Source organism: Morone saxatilis, unplaced genomic scaffold (assembly GCF_004916995.1).
Source record: "Morone saxatilis isolate NCDOM2014 unplaced genomic scaffold, NCSU_SB_2.0 Contig4, whole genome shotgun sequence".
NCBI classification, from domain to species: domain Eukaryota; kingdom Metazoa; phylum Chordata; class Actinopteri; family Moronidae; genus Morone; species Morone saxatilis.
Window position 1 is genome coordinate 1,237,532 of NW_023339984.1, and position 10,072 is coordinate 1,247,603.

Below are 10,072 nucleotides of genomic sequence, written 5' to 3' on the forward strand. Positions count from 1 at the left end.
TATATATATGTTGCTTCTATCTTTTAAGCATCTTCAAAATGTAGATGTGGCTTTTCAACATAGATTAGCCGAGCATATCTAAGTACAGGAAAGAAGGAAGTTGACTGAAGGACTCACAGTGCCTGTCTTGGACCAAAAAAGTGCCAGTACCCTAATTCAGCATAACCCTAATCCTAATTATTTTGGTGTTTCTTACCCTTTTTAACAAGGATATTTCAGTGCTTTTTTGTTGGCGTTAAGCTAGCTATATGTTTACACAAAGACAGCTACGCAGGTGTTTAGAAGTACCTCACCAGCAATTATTTTATTTTTTAGAAATACAGAAACTGAACTCACTTGGTGGTTTTGGGGCATCAAAGCATCAAATATTTTTAGGTAATTATTTCACGACTTTTATTGTATACCAGTCAAAAAAATACCTCAGTGGTGGATACAGCCATGCTGATCAGAGGTGGTGGTACACAATAAGAAGTAAGAGAAAATGCTGGTACCGAGGCTTCCTCAACTGTCATTGGAGCACGGAGCGAAAAAGGGCAGGACTTAGGAAGGGTCAATTGCACACTCTGGATCAAACTCTGAGATCTGTTCCCCATCAATAATTATTTAATGGAAAATAGAGAAGAAAGCAATTTCCTCATCCAGTAGGACATAATCTCATAACAGCAAAATGAATTCTTAAACAGGGAAAATGGAGCTGCTTTATAGGAAAAAAATACAATAAATGGAGGAAATAATTTGTTCAGAAACTGGCACAGTTTCAATTTATTAAATCAAGAAAAGCTGCTTCACATAGAAAGTCAGAAAATAATGTTTGCTAATGTTACAGGTGACACTGTTTACCCAGCTGCATATCAGTGTGTACATTGAGCTTGTACAAGCAATGATGAAGAATTAAGCAAACATGTACATTATTAAAGAAGTGCCAGGAGGGTAATCATCATGTATTAAATATTAATAGTATCAAAACAATTGGCCATATCATTCAATTAGTCTGCTGGTAGTGCTCAGCAGCTTTATCTCCTCGACTCGGTATATCTCACACACACAGCTCGGGATGTTGGCATTGCACTTAAAGACCACATTTAATTGTAATTGCAAATTTCCTGTTAAGGGTTGCTAGATGGAGTGTAAGCTCTCTCTGCGTTAATGAAAGCCTTGATTACACTGCCACCCTGGGATGATACGTAATGAAATGGGCATCGCACGCCATCCATTGTACATAATAATGAGGCGGACCCTTGCAAATGTGTCTAGTTGAGCTAAATGTATTGCCGTACTCCAGGCGGCAGACCTGACAAGGTGTTAATTAGTACTCGAGTCCTCAGAGAGTCTCACTTCACAAAGACGAGTTTAGAGGGAGCGGCACTTTTTAAGCACTCTCCTGGCAACGGCTTTTTATTATCCCAGTTGCTTCATCGATTTTCCCCAGGACACAGTTTGTTTGAACTTGGCTGCAGCCCCACAGTGTCTCCACTTTAATAGTGATTAAAATCAATAATGAGCTTTGTTCTGTTAATCTGCTCTAATCCAGCTCGGGATGTCAGCTCAGACGATGACTGGCAGCTCCGAGCCAGCCGTGCCAGCCTCCCTTTTTTTATTTTTTTTGCGAAGGAAAATCCCGAGAAAAACTGCTCCGATTTGGAGCCACTTCAGCTGGCGGGATGAAGGGATGAAAGAGGGGCGGTTGGAGGAGGAGGCGGAGGATGACGTATGAGTACCAGGAAACAGAATTGTCCTTCAAAGTCTCTGCGGAGTGTGGGAAAGACAGAGACACTGCGGAGGGTTAGAGAAGATCGCAGGAAACAGAATAAACCTTTAGTGAAAGTGTTCAGTGCTAGTCCTGAAGGTCACAGAGGGTAAGGATCTGGAAGAGGAGACGTAAATGTAAAAACTGAGTGAGACAGAGAACAGGTGGTGGTGTTTGGGTGATGTGAGCCTGGGCCTGCCAGACCTGAATACCCTGCAGACTCTGTAGTGCTTCCTGTTTGGCATGTGCTGAGGAAGTCCTGTTAGAGCAGCTGTGCAGCCTTGAAACATCATATATTTACTTCACATTTCTGCACAAACACACACACACACACTCTCTCTTCTGACATCTAATGCGTGCACAGTACAGTCCTGTTCACTATTGTGTTTGCATCCCTAAAGACAGCGTAGCCTCATCTGTCAACGTATGACCTTCTGAAACTGAATGTCTGAGACAGACCACGACCGAGGCTCAGTCCTGCAGGGCTTTGTTGCCATCTCTCATTTCACTTCACGCCTTAAATCCTGGATGACTGATGGCCGGCACAAATCACACTTCACACACCTTTTCCACGTCCTCAGACAGCAAAATCACACACAGCAGAGCAACTATACACAGTCAGGAGGTTCTTGAAACTATTAAAATGTCTTCAGTTTTAATCTTGCTCAAAACTTTTAAAGTTTTTTCTTTTAAAGGTTTTATTTACAATACAGCACGCAGTTGTTTGAGAAATTAATTATTAAGTTTTCATGTATTTATTCCACTTACTTGGTGGATGTTTAACATGCTAATTATCACCCAGCATTTGAGGCTAATCGTGGCCATGAAAATGATCCTGAACCGGAACCAGAAAAGCCGAATCACGCTCAATTGATGTCTCCTTTATTTGAAATTTCAGCTTTCACAACGTCCCAGCATGGCATCTCCCAGATCCAATTTTTATACAAGCCTGTCTTGTTACATAGGAATTTAGCCAGCAGCCTAATGGCCTTCTTTTGAACTCCCCATATGGGTTGGCCTTTCTCGGGTTAACATGTGATTACTGTATGTTTGAGTCTATGCAATTCTTTGAGATATTGTCCTTACTGCTGACTGTAATGATGCTGCTGAATGCTACGGAATGCACACTCAACTGACTTCAAACAGGAAAGTAAGCGGGCGATCGCACCAAGATGCATCGCTACAGGCACGTCAAATATGATTAACAGAATAAAAATGGATTCAAGTAGACATTGACCTCTAGATGAACTTTCAGCCTCATTTCAAAGAGGGGGATAAACTTAGTTTACTTGGGTTTACCCCCCACTACGTCCTGCTCCGTAGACTAACAGCTAACTAGCTAGCTAACCTATTTACACGGCTTAGTAAATGCCATTCAAACCAAAGGAAGTAAAGCCCGCCTCTTACTTGATTTGTTTGGCTGCCAGTACCACGTCTGACATATATGAGGGGTCTCTGGCTCAGGAGGTAGAGTGGGTTCGATCCCTGGTCCTCTCACTGCACGTCGAAGTATCCTTGAGCAAGATACTGAACCCCAAATTGCTCCCGATGCTGTGTCATTGGTGTTTGAATGTGAGAATGTGACTTAATGTGACGCTGAAAAGTTGAGAATATTTTATCTTTTATGCACTTCTAATACCAGCTAGAAAAACAAATGCTGAGCACAAGAGAAGAGCGCACGCCAGGCACGCTGTACCAGTGGCAAAACAATGGTTCTGCTGGCAGTGCATTTCTCTGTGTGATCGGCCTCTGAGGTGATCAGTCTAGCTGCACGGGTTTCAGGCTTCAGTGGTAAGAAGTCTGAAGATACAAGCGACAGTCCGCTGCACTTATAAACTGTCAATTTTGAATTTGAACGGGTCATTGTACATTGGAAATTAGCCACATTTGAAGTCATTTTTGAATTTCAAGTAAAAAGTGACAGCCCTAACACACATACCTGTAGAAAGCTGGGGTACAGCCCCCAGATGCAATATCCCAATCAACAGGTGGCTAGGAGATAAGATATCTTGTCTGTTGTGTTGCACCCATCTTTTCCCTCTCACCTCTGATATCTTATTTTCCAATTATAATCATCAAGGTGAGTAAGTTGGATAAAATAGAGGAAGATAGCTTTGAATACATCAAGACAGAATATCTTGTGGCACAGCTACCACAGCTGTGTTATTCATTCACTCCTTGGCACAACCCAACTACTTCACCTTGACTACTACTACTGTCTGCTCAGCTCATCCAGTGTGTGCTATGGCATTTAATTGCGTTCTTCAAATGACTCAGTGCTACAAGACGTGACCAATGCTTGTTGCACTTCACGTGTTCTCTGCTCCTCTCACAAGGCTCTTTCATGAGCCACTCAAAGCACAGAGCTTCGCTTAAACTTGTTATTCTCCGATAAACATGGTGCCTACAGACTTGCATTCCTCCTGCCTCGTGCAGTAACTTGTAGAAATCAGAAGTTGCGATGCAGGCGTTATGGAAGTTGATGCTATTTCTTTAGGTCATTACATCACCTTAAATTAAACTGTGCATGACACCACTGGCAAGTTAAGACCAGGGTCTTTTTCCTTCCATTTTGTGGCACCAACATATATTTGCCCCGAGCAATCATCGCTCCTTTTGAAGCCATTAACCTTGATCCTGGGACAGGGGCTCAGGGAGCTGACAGCACACTTCACAGATGGGTGACGGGCCATGAACAGACGTTAGGGCCAATTAGAGCTAGTGTGACAAACGTAGAGGTTGCTGGTTGTCCTAGTTAAAGATTGTGACCACGGCATGTTGTCAGGTTGAGGTTAGCTATGAAGTGTGCCTGTCAGCTCACCCCTGACTTTGCTAGATGTGTGTTAAATAACCTTGTATCCTTGTTACTGAAAAGGACAAGATAACAGAGCTTCTTCATTTCTCTCCACTGGCGATAGCCTCGGTTGGCGGCATTATGTTTTCAGCGTGTTGGTCTATCCGTTCCATTCATGTGATGGCAATATCTCAGGAACGCCTTGGAGGAATTTCTTCAAATTTGGCACAAATATCCACTTGGACTCAAGGTCATCAAGGGTGGTTTCATTATCCCTGAGGGGCAATTTGTTGGCATAATTTACACAATCAACATCACCAGACAACAAACCAATGAGACAATAAGTACCCTAAATACAATACAAATAACACATACAGTTATTTAAAAGACCAGTTACTGCACAACTGCTGCTGCATGTCGCCATTACTAGCAAAGAAGGATGAAGGTTAGTTTCTGTTTGTGATGGCCTTTGCTTTTTACTGTATGAATGTATGTGAATGTGGCTATAGTGTAAAAGCGCTTTGAGTGGTCCGAAGACTAGAAAAGCGCTAAGTATACAGTCAATTTACCTTTTACCATTTGTACCTGTTGAGCCAATACATCTTTGATAATCCTTCATCAATCAGTTCAAACATGTAAATTCACTGGAATCATACATATCAATCATATCAATATAGTGATAATTTCCATTAAGCCAAAAATACTCTTTATACTGTCACATAATTCCTTTAAAGTCTTCACTACATATATGTTATGACTCTGGAAAGACATGGATGTAAACTGCAACTTTACTGGTTAGCGAAGGCATACGACCGTGCTTCATGTTGTCTTCATACTCAGCTGCTTCATCAGAGAGCCCATGGTGACCAATTTCACTTCTCATTTACATATCTAGCTGACACATTAGCATCCAAAATATCTGTCTCTTTCTGCTCTTTTTAGCTGCTAAATGCTCTGCTATGTTCACCAGCTAGTCTTTACCTATGTCTGTCTGCTGTTGTTTGCTGGAAGTTGCAGGTAGTGTACAGTGTCTTTATCAGAGCATTTTCTCTGAAAACATCTGCCTGCTGCACCTGGAGAACAGGTTGCTACGAGCAGAGTTTATGGGCTGTAAAACCAAAATAATGAGCTGAAAGAGGCTAGAAAGCTGGAGAGTTGCGAGGAACTGCAGAGTTGAAGATAATTCTCTGTGTTAGTCACTATTACACTACACATAGTCATTGGATCCGTTCTTAATATAAAAGTATTGATTAGTGCAGCTTTAATAAATATTCATACATCAACCCAATGCTCTGTATGAGTAATCATTTAACTTTCCTCTCTGCCACTTGTCTCTTGTTTCATAGCAGTCATGTGTTTTATTGATTAAGTTAGGTTGTCTGCTGTAGTGTGTAATCGCAGCCCCTCATCGGGCCCCAGATGCTAGCTCTGTTTTTCCAGATGTCTCTTAGAGGACCAGGGGAGGACCGCGTAATTACATTAACTGCGACTCTGCCATTGATTTTTTTTTTTTGAGAGGCCATTAAATCTACCTCAGGCCTGTGAACACTGTAATTACGATGAAAGTATTTACATTCTCCGTACAGTGCACAATAAAAGGGCTAGCAGTTTTTTGATGTAGCTTCGGGAAACAGCACCTGAAACCTGGCTGCTATCAGTTCTTTGTTGCCGTCACTGTCCCCTCTCCCAGCAGCCCTTCCTACCAACATGATGAATGTCCCCTTGCAGCCCTCCTGTGTTTCTGCCTTTGAGGCTCAGCACAATAAGCTCAATTCAGACACAAACACAAATGTTCAATTACCCCTTCTTTTGCTTTTCTGTTGGCCTTGTGTCATTTTTCTTCTGATAAGAGTGTTTGCATACTGTTCCATTAAGCCCCCTATAGCAAAACACAATTTATGGTGGCTTTAATATAATTTAGGTCATGGTAGGTATGTTGTGTGTCGGTATAATCCATTACATGATATGATTATGCATGCAAAAGAGGCTGTTGTTTTTTCTCTTCAGTGGTTCTCTTCAGGAGAGGAGCAAAGAGAGGGCAGCTCCCTCCCCGTCGTGTCAGACGTTTATCAGCCCATCTCAATGCTGCTGGTATTGTGAACACTCCCTGGGGGGGGGCTGTCTAGTAAAGTGGACTGAAGGAGTTCTTTGTGTACACGGTCATCAGGAGGAGTTATTCTTATAACTACTTTGGTCTGGGTATGTGTAAATAATGATGGGTAAATAAAGAGAGAACATCAGATTAACACAAATGGCAATACTTAATGCATGTTTTCTTTGTGTTTCTTCATGTCTTTTTCTGTCAGTAGGGCAATGGGTCATTGTCTTTGTCTCCCTCCCCCTCCCTACCCTGTTACCTACCAGTATCTCTCTGCCAACTCTTGGCAGTAGTTCATTTGTAGACATAACTAACAGCTGGCTTGTTGTGTTGTTTCAGCTAGCCAATAAATACTCCCTACAACAGAGCTAAAGTTGTTGCACATTAAGGCGTGCAATCAGAGTGTAGCATTGAATAGTGTAAAAGTCTGCCTTTGTGTATTGCAAATGAGCACATTATTGGTAAATCTCTGGTGAATTTCCCCATAGTTCAATATAAGGTTGAATGAATGAGCCCCACAAAAGAAGATCAAGTGAAACAAACAGAAAAACGACAGCATTAGTTTTGTGGTCACTTAAACTGACCTGTATTTACATTTTCCTGACAAGCAGCCTCTTGTGGCGGTGCAAATAATTACTAAGTCTTTTAAAGGCAAAGGCAGAAGTAGTCTGACATTGTTATTCACCTACTGCATTTTTAACATAAAGCACAAACCGGTGTGAGGTCCATATTGGCCTCTTAAAGAGCAGCCCCCACAGCACCAATGTATGAAAATCGGTAGGCACATCTATCATGTCCAGACATAGACAAAAGCCTCTCGGAGCCATACCCCAAACCCAAGAGGAAGTCGACCATGTTGAATTTAGTGGTAAATTTTGCAATTTCCACGTGCTATACTATAACAAGGTCCATCCGTCATTGGATCGACTTTTGATTGTATCAAAAGTTTGAGTTTTTGTTGAACAGCGTGTCTGAGACGTGGTGTTGAATTCTGATGTTTCACTGTAAAACTGGAAGTTGTTGAAATTTGAAGGTGTTGAATTCCGATGTTTCACTGTAAAACAGGAAGTTGTTGAAATTTGAGTGGTACATGGTCAAATCTGCCCCAAACTTCTTTAATAAGAGTCTCAGCCTAAACACATCTACATGCCAATACTCATAGTCACACTGCCACCTACTGGCAACAGAAAGTAAGACTTAAAATTTTCATGGTGTACGCTACACTTGATTTGCTGCAACATAACGCATAATTACTGGGGTAGTGCAACGGTGACATTAGCTCCTTTGTGCAGTGTACAAAACGCCTGAGCTTTGTCGACTGACTGGCATGTTTGCATCTCGTCTCCTCCTCCTTCAGTGGTTTTGGTTTCCTTCCAAACTAAACCTCAATCTCAGAGGTTGGCAGATCAGAAAACAGTCAAATTAATCTTTTTTGTAATGGTCACATAGCTTTTGGAAGGCACTGACAAACAATGTTATCCTGACAATAGAGGTCCCACATTAGAAAACACTTATGAATCATTTTGATAGACCGTAACAAAACTACCTGTTTTGTCGTTCGGGTTAGAGGACTTCTTGACAGAAACAGACCCCATAAGGTTATAAATCTACTCGTAACACCTTAAAATTGAGAACATGATGTACAGCTTCCCGCTCTACAAATTCAAGAGGAACAGAAATTGTGTAAGTGCAAAAATAGACAACATATTCAAAGAATCGAGAGGCCCATCTCATAAGTCATCAAACAGCAGAAGCCAAAGGAGAAGTGGTTTGACCAACGGTGCTTTTATCAGAAACAGCTACTGTCAAAGCAAGAACATGCTGTACAAATCGTGTAGATCAGATACACTGCAGGTAGCAATATCAATATGTGAAATACCACTGTAATGAAGAAGGCATAACAAAGAAGAAGGATGTTGGATTGTAATTTCAAGGGCGGTCCAACCAGCCTCACAGAGCTAAACAAAAAGCAGGTTGAATGAACAGCATTAGAACAGAGATGCTAAAACACAGAAGGCTACTTTTCCAAAATGGGGAATAAAGGCACTAAAATACAGATATATAAAAGATGAGGCAATTACATGGTTGGAATCACTCATAAGCACACAAGGACAGAAAAAGAAGCATTTTGTAGATTTCTAAATAAAAATAAATACCTAAGTAGATGTCAAAACGTCTCCCTAAATACAGAACAGTATATATATATACAAAAAACTACTCTCCACACGTACAAAAATGTGTTCAGGAAACAAAGGTCCAATTTTTATTTATTCTATTGGCTAATCAATTACAATAAAGCATTTGATTAATTGAAACAAGAGTTTGTTTAAGTGGTTTTCAAACTGCTGAAAGACGCAAAGTCATCATTAAAGCTGTTCATAACATAACATTAGACAAATTCTGCCTTCAAATGGATAATAAAAACAAACGCTTTAGTCAGAACAGAGGCCGTCTGAGCCCCGCATAATTCAACATTTATATTAATGAGTTGGCAGCAACAACACTGCAGTCATCTGCATCACCTGGGCTCACTGTAGGGGACCATGAGAAAAAATGACTTCTATATATGGACAACCTTGTCATAGTGTCCCCTACAGCACAAGGACTGCAACAATGTCTGTCCTTGATGAATGAAACTGCAAAGATTGTGAATTATCAATTAGAGTAGACAAGAAAAGCTTCAATTTCACACACCATAGGTAACCTATTGCGCATTGTTTTTTCTTGTTTTGTTTGTGAATTCAGTTTTCAGCTGTGATACCCAGAGCTCTTTCACTAGAGAAGAGCTCATGAACATCAGGGGAACAACTCCAGCTGATCTCTTTCCCACTTTTCTTCTTTCTTCCGTGGAATTATTGGACATTGTGGTCAAAGGTGCGCTCACCTTTGCTCGCGCAGTGAAACACAGGAGAGGCAAACGTCCCAGTGCACTCGTGCTGCTCACCATTACCTGGAATATTCCTCTCCAACGTGCGTTCACTGTGCAACAAAATGGATGAACTTCAGCTACTTCTGGGGAAAAACAGAGACTCTTCATCTTCTGTTTTATGCTTCACTGAGACGTGGCTGTGTGGATCAATACCGGACTCTGTGGATCGATACCGGACTCTGTGCTGCAGCTGGCAGGCTTCCAACTCTTCAGAGCAGATCGTGACACAGAACTCTCCGGCAAAACAAAGGGTGGAGGTATCTGTTTTTACACCAACAGTAGCTGGTGTAATGATGTGACAGTGATCCAACAGCACTGCTCTTCTAATCTGGAATATTTCTTTATTAACTGTAAACCTTGTTTACTCCCCCTGTGAGTTTGTTTCATTCATTGTGGTCTGTGTGTGGAGCGGACTAACCCGGACTCCTTAGTTATTGTCCTTGGTGACTTTAACAAAGGAAACCTCAGCCACGAACTCCTCAAATACAAACAGTTTATTAAATG